The sequence below is a fragment of the Triticum dicoccoides genome, chromosome 4A, assembly GCF_002162155.2.
Source record: "Triticum dicoccoides isolate Atlit2015 ecotype Zavitan chromosome 4A, WEW_v2.0, whole genome shotgun sequence".
NCBI lineage: Eukaryota > Viridiplantae > Streptophyta > Magnoliopsida > Poales > Poaceae > Triticum > Triticum dicoccoides.
The window spans coordinates 12,574,551-12,582,605 of NC_041386.1; positions in this window are offsets into that span (position 1 = coordinate 12,574,551).

Consider the following 8,055-nt stretch of genomic DNA (forward strand, 5'->3'; position numbering starts at 1 on the left):
AATATGTGGAAACTTATTTTGCAGAGCCGGACACTATCTTTGTGTTCAAAATCTACTATGAAGTACTTGGAGGAGGAACCCGCCTTGCAATGCCGAAGACAAGCTGCGCGCCGGACTCGTCGTCATTGAAGCCTGGTTCAGGGGCTACTGAGGGAGTCCTGGATTAGGGGGTGTCCGGATGGCCGGACTATACCTTCAGCCGGACTCCTAGACTATGAAGATACAAGATTGAAGACTTCGTCCCGTGTCCGGAAGGGACTTTCCTTGGCGTGGAAGGCAAGCTTGGCGATACAAATATACAGATCTCCTACCATTGTAACTGACTTTGTGTAACCCTAACCCTCTCCGGTGTCTATATAAACCGGAGGGTTTTAGTCCGTAGGACAACATAGACAACAACAATCATACCATAGGCTAGCTTCTAGGGTTTAGCCTCTTCGATCTCGTGGTAGATCTACTCTTGTACTACCCATATCATCAATATTAATCAAGCAGGACGTAGGGTTTTACCTCCATCGAGAGGGCCCGAACCTGGGTAAAACTTCGTGTCCCTTGCCTCCTGTTACCATCCGGCCTAGATGCACAGTTCGGGACCCCCTACCCGAGATCCGCCGGTTTTGACACCGACAATCATCATGGAGCATGTGGGAGCCAACATGGGTATCCAGATCCCGCTGTTGGTTATTGACCGGAGAGGCGTCTCGGTCATGTCTGCATGTCTCCCGAACCCGTAGGGTCTACACACTTAAGGTTCGGTGACGCTAGGGTTGTAGAGATATTAGTATGCAGTAACCGGAAAGTTGTTCGGAGTCCCGGATGAGATCCCGGACGTCACGAGGAGTTCCGGAATGGTCCGGAGGTAAAGATTTATATATGGGAAGTCCAGTTTTGGCCATCGAGAAGGTTTCGGGGGTTACCGATATTGTACCGGGACCATCGGAAGGGTCCCGGGGGTCCACCGGGTGGGGCCACCTATCCCGGAGGGCCCCATGGGCTGAATTGGGTGGGGAACCAGCCCCTAGTGGGCTGGTGCACCCCCCCTTGGGCCTTCCCTGCGCCTAGGGTTGGGAAACCCTAGGGATGGGGGCGCCCCCCCACTTGGCTTGGGGGGAAGCCACCCTTGGCCGCCGCCCCCTTGGAGATCCATCTCCCTAGGGCTGGCGCCCCCCAAGGCCCCTATATAAAGAGGGGGGAGGGAGGGCAGCCGCACCCCTTGCTCTTGGCGCCTCCCTCTCCCTCCGTAACACTTCTCCTCCCCGCTTGCGCTTGGCGAAGCCCTGCTGGGATCCTGCTGCATCCACCACCACGCCGTCGTGCTGCTGGATCTTCATCAACCTCTCCTTCCCCCTTGCTGGATCAAGAAGGAGGAGATGTCTTCCCAACCGTACGTGTGTTGAACATGGAGGTACTGTCCGTTCGGCACTTGGTCATCGGTGATTTGGATCACGACGAGTACGACTCCATCAACCCCGTTCTCTTGAACGCTTCCGCGTGCGATCTACATGGGTATGTAGATGCACTCCTCTCTCCCTCGTTGCTAGATGACTCCATAGATTGATCTTGGTGATGCGTAGAAAATTTTAAAATTCTGCTACGTTCCCCAACAGTGGCATCATGAGCTAGGTCTATGCGTAGTTACAATGCACGAGTAGAACACAAAGCAGTTGTGGGCGTCGATATTGTCAATTTGCTTGCCATTACTAGTCTTATCTTGATTCGGCGGCATCGTGGGATGAAGCGGCCCGGACCGACCTTACACGTACGCTTACATGAGACTGGTTCCACTGACTGACATGCACTAGTTGCATAAGGTGGCTGGCGGGTGTCTGTCTCTCCCACTTTAGTCGGGTCGGATTCGATGAACAGGGTCCTTATGAAGGTTAAATAAAAATTGGCAATTCACGTTGTGGTTTTGGCGTAGGTAAGAAATGTTCTTGCTAGAAACCTATAGCAGCCACGTAAAAACTTGCAACAACAATTAGAGGACGTCTAACTTGTTTTTGCAGCAAGTGTTTTGTGATGTGATATGGCCAAAGGATGTGATGAATGATATACGTGATGTATGAGATGATCATGTTCTTGTAATAGGAATCACAACTTGCATGTCGATGAGTATGACAACCGGCAGGAGCCATAGGAGTTGTCTTTATTTATTTATGACCTGCGTGTCAACATAAACGTCATGTAATTACTTTACTTTATTGCTAAAGCGTTAGCCATAGTAGTAGAAGTAATAGATGACGAGACAACTTCAAGAAGACACGATGATGGAGATCATGATGATGGAGATCATGGTGTCATGCCGGTGACAACGATGATCATGGAGCCCCGAAGATGGAGATCAAAAGGAGCAAATGATATTGGCCATATCATGTCACTATTTGATTGCATGTGATGTTTATCATGTTTTACATCTTATTTGCTTAGAACGACGGTAGCTTAAATAAGATGATCCCTCGCAATAATTTCAAGGAAGTGTTCCCCCTAACTGTGCACCATTGCGAAGGTTCATTGTTTCGAAGCACCACGTGATGATCAGGTGTGATAGATTCTAACGTTCGAATACAACGGGTGTAAGCCAGATTTACACACGCAATACACTTAGGTTGACTTGACGAGCCTAGCATGTACAGACATGGCCTCGGAACACGGAAGACCGAAAGGTCGAGCATGAGTCGTATAGAAGATACGATCAACATGAAGATGTTCACCGATGTTGGCTAGTCCGTATCACGTGATGATCGGACACGGCCTAGTTAACTCGGATCATGTTTCACTTAGATGACTGGAGGGATGTCTATCTGAGTGGGAGTTCATTGAGTAATTTGATTAGATGAACTTACTTATCATGAACTTAGTCTAAAATCTTTACAATATGTCTTGTAGATCAAATGGCCCACGTTGTCCTCAACTTCAACGCGTTCCTAGAGAAACCAAGCTGAAAGACGATGGCAGCAACTATACGGACTGGGTCCGGAACCTGAGGATCATCCTCATAGCTGCCAAGAAAGATTATGTCCTAGAAGCACCGCTAGGTGACGCACCTGTCCCACAGAACCAAGACGTTACGCTTGGCAGTCACGTGCTGATGATTACTCCCTCGTTCAGTGTGGCATGCTTTACAGCTTAGAATCGGGGCTCCAAAAGCATTTGAGAGACACGGAGCATATGAGATGTTCGAAGAGCTGAAAATGGTTTTTCAAGATCATGCCCGGGTCGAGAGATATGAAGTCTCCGACAAGTTCTTCAGCTGTAAGATGGAGGAAAATAGTTCTATCAGTGAGCACATACTTAGAATGTCTGGGTTGCATAACCACTTGACTTAGCTGGGAGTTAATCTCCCAGATGACGCGGTCATTGACAGAATCCTTCAGTCGCTTCCACCGAGCTACAAGAGCTTTGTGATGAACTTCAGTATGCAGGGGATGGAAAAGACCATTCCTGAGGTGTATTCAATGCTGAAATCAGCAGAGGTGGAAATCAAAAAGGAACATCAAGTGTTGATGATGAATAAAACCACTAAGTTCAAGAAAGGCAAGGGTAAGAAGAACTTCAAGAAGGATGGCAAGGGAGTTGCCGCGCCCGGTAAGCAAGCTGCCGGGAAGAAGCCAAAGAATGGACCCAAGCCCGAGACTGAGTGTTTTTATTGCAAGGGAAGTGGTCACTGGAAGCGGAACTGCCCCAAATACTTAGTGGACAAGAAGGCCGGCAACACTAAAGGTATATGTGATATACATGTAATTGATGTGTACCTTACCAGTACTCGTAGTAGCTCCTGGGTATTTGATACCGGTGCGGTTGCTCACATTTGTAACTCAAAGCAGGAGCTGCGGAATAAGCGGAGACTGGCGAAGGACGAGGTGACGATGCGCGTCGGGAATGGTTCCAAGGTCGATGTGATCGCCGTCGTCACGCTGCCTCTACATTTACCTACGGGATTAGTTTTAAACCTCAATAATTGTTATTTAGTGCCAGCTTTGAGCATGAACATTGTATCAGGATCTCGTTTAATTCGAGATGGCTACTCATTTAAATCCGAGAATAACGGCTGTTCTATTTATATGAGAGATATGTTTTATGGTCATGCTCCGATGGTGAATGGTTTATTCTTAATGAATCTCGAGCGTAATGCTACACATATTCATAGTGTGAATACCAAAAGATGTAAGGTTGATAATGATAGTCCCACATACGTGTGGCACTGCCGCCTTGATCACATAAGTGTCAAACGCATGAAGAAGCTCCATGCAGATGGACTTTTAGAGTCTCTTGATTATGAATCATTTGACACATGCGAACCATGCCTCATGGGTAAAATGACCAAGACTCCGTTCTCAGGAACAATGGAGCGAGCAACCAACTTATTGGAAATCATACATACTGATGTGTGCGGTCCAATGAGTGTTGAGGCTCGCGGTGGCTATCGTTATGTTCTCATCCTCACTGATGACTTGAGTAGATATGGGTATGTCTACTTAATGAAACACAAGTCTGAGACCTTTGAAAAGTTCAAGGAATTTCAGAGTGAGGTTGAGAATCAACGTGACAAGAAAATCAAGTTCTTGCGATCAGATTGTGGGGGAGAATACTTGAGTCACGAATTTGGCACACACTTAAGAAAATGTGGAATAGTTTCACAACTCACGCCGCCTGGAACACCTTAGTGTAATGGTGTGTCCGAATGTCGTAATCGCACTCTATTGGATATGGTGCGATCTATGATGTCTCTTACCGATTTACCGCTGTCATTTTGGGGCTATGCTTTAGAGACTGCCGCATTCACTTTAGATAGGGCTTCGTCGAAATCCGTTGAGACGACACCATATGAATTATGGTTTGGGAAGAAACCTAAGCTGTCGTTTCTAAAAGTTTGGCGATGCGATGCTTATGTCAAGAAACTTCAACCTGAAAAGCTCGAACCCAAGTCGGAAAAATGCGTCTTCATAGGATTCCCTAAAGAAACTATTGGGTATACCTTCTACCTTAGATCCGAAGGCAAGATCTTTGTTGCCAAGAATGGGTCCTTTCTAGAGAAAGAGTTTCTCTCAAAAGAAATAAGTGGGAGGAAAGTAGAACTTGATGAAGTATTACCTCTTGAACTAGTAAGTGGCGCAGCTCAAGAAAATGTTCCTGAGGTGCCTGCACCGACTAGAGAGGAAGTTAATGATGAGGATCATGAAACTTCAGATCAAGTTACTACTGAACTTCGTAGGTCCACGAGGACACGTTCCGCACCAGAGTGGTACGACAACCCTGTCTTGGAAATCATGTTGTTAGACAACGGTGAACCTTCGAACTATGAAGAAGCGATGGCGGGCCTGGATTCCGACAAATGGCTGGAAGCCATGAAATCCGAGATAGGATCCATGTATGAAAACGAAGTATGGACTTTGACTGACTTGCCCGCTGATCGGCGAGCCATAGAAAATAAATGGATCTTTAAGAAGAAGATAGACGCGGATGGTAATGTGACCATCTATAAAGCTCGGCTTGTCGCTAAGGGTTATCGACAAGTTCAAGGGGTTTACTATGATGAGACTTTCTCACCCGTAGCGAAGCTGAAGTCTGTCCGAATCATGTTAGCAATTGCCGCATTCTATGATTATGAGATATGGCAAATGGACGTCAAAACGGCATTCCTTAATGGTTTCCTTAAGGAAGAATTGTATATGATGCAGCCGGAAGGTTTTGTCGATCCTAAGAATGCTGACAAGGTGTGCAAGCTCCAACGCTTGATTTATGGGCTGGTGCAAGCATCTCGGAGTTGGAACATTCGTTTTGATGAGATGATCAAAGCGTTTGGGTTTACGCAGACTTATGGAGAAGCCTGCATTTACAAGAAAGTGAGTGGGAGCTCTATAGCATTTCTCATATTGTATGTGGATGACATACTGTTAATGGGAAATGATATAGAATTCTTGGAAAGCATAAAGGCCTACTTGAACAAGTGTTTTTCAATGAAGTACCTTGGAGAAGCTGCTTATATATTAGGCATCAAGATCTATAGAGATAGATCGAGACGCCTCATTGGTCTTTCATAGAGTACGTACCTTGACAAGATATTGAAGAAGTTCAAAATGGATCAGTCAAAGAAGGGGTTCTTGCCTGTATTGCAAGGTACGAGATTGAGCACGGCTCAATGCCCGACCACGGCAGAAGATAGAGAAAAGATGAGTGTCGTCCCCTATGCCTTGGCCATAGGGTCTATCATGTATGCTATGCTGTGTACCAGACCTGATGTAAACCTTGCCGTAAGTTTGGTAGGAAGGTACCAAAGTAATCCCGGCATGGAACACTGGACAGCGGTCAAGAATATCCTGAAGTACATGAAAAGGACTAAGGACATGTTTATCGTGTATGGATGTGACGAAGAGCTCGTCGTAAAGGGTTACGTCGATGCTAGCTTCAACACAGATCTGGATGACTTTAAGTCACAAACCGGATACGTGTATATTTTGAATGGTGGGGCAGTAAGCTGGTGCAGTTGCAAGCAAAGCGTTGTGGCGGGATCTACATGTGAAGCGGAGTACATGGCAGCCTCGAAGGCAGCACAAGAAGCAGTCTGGGTGAAGGAGTTCATTACCGACCTAGGAGTCATACCCAATGCGTCGGGCCCAATGACTCTCTTCTGTGACAACACTGGAGCTATTGCCCATGCCAAGGAGCCCAGCTTTCACAGGAAGACCAGGCATATCAAGCGTCGCTTCAACTCCATTCGTGAAAGTGTTCAAAATGGAGACATAGAGATTTGTAAAGTACATACGGACCTGAATGTGGCAGATCCGTTGACTAAACCTCTCCCTAGAGCAAAACATGATCAGAACTGCATGGGTGTTCGATTCATCACAATGTAACTAGATTATTGACTCTAGTGCAAGTGGGAGACTGTTGGAAATATGCCCTAGAGGCAATAATAAAATGGTTATTATTATATTTCTTTGTTCATGATAATTGTCTATTGTTCATGCTATAATTGTGTTATCCGGAAATCATAATACGTGTGTGAATACATAGACCACAACACGTCCCTAGTGAGCCTCTAGTTGACTAGCTCGTTGATCAAAAGATAGTCATGGTTTCCTGACTATGGACATTGGATGTCATTGATAACGGGATCACATCATTAGGAGAATGATGTGATGGACAAGACCCAATCCTAAGCATAGCTCAAAGATCTTGTAGTTTGTTTGTTGTAGCTTTTCTGAATGTCAAGTATCATTTCCTTAGACCATGAGATTGTGCAACTCCCGGATACCGTAGGAGTGCCTTGGGTGTGCCAAACGTCACAACGTAACTGGGTGACTATAAAGGTACATTACAGGTATCTCCGAAAGTATCTGTTGGGTTGGCACGAATCGAGACTGGGATTTGTCACTCCGTATGACTGAGAGGTATCTCTGGGCCCACTCAGTAATGGATCATCATAATGAGCTCAATGTGACCAAGTGGTTGATCACGGGATCATGCATTACGGCACGAGTAAAGTGAATTGCCGGTAACGAGATTGAACGAGGTATTGGGATACCGACGATCGAGTCTCGGGCAAGTAACGTACCGATTGACAAAGGGAATTGTATACGGATTGATTGAATCCTCGAAATCGTGGTTCATCCAATGAGATCATCGTGGAGCATGTGGAAGACAACATGGGTATCCAGATCCCGCTATTGGTTATTGACCGGAGAGGCGTCTTGGTCATGTCTGCATGTCTCCCGAACCCGTAGGGTCTACACACTTAAGGTTCGGTGATGCTAGGGTTGTAGAGATATTAGTATGCAGTAACCCGAAAGTTGTTTGGAGTCCAAGATGAGATCCCGGACGTCACGAGGAGTTCCGGAATGGTCCGGAGGTAAAGATTTATATATGGGATGTCCAGTTTTGGCCATCGGGAAGGTTTCGGGGGTTACCGGTATTGTACCGGGACCACCGGAAGGGTCCCGGGGGTCCACCGGGTGGGGCCACCTATCCCGGAGGGCCCCATGGGCTGAATTGGGTGGGGAACCAGCCCCTGGTGGGCTGGTGCGCCCCCCCCCCTTGGGCCTGCCCTACGCCTAG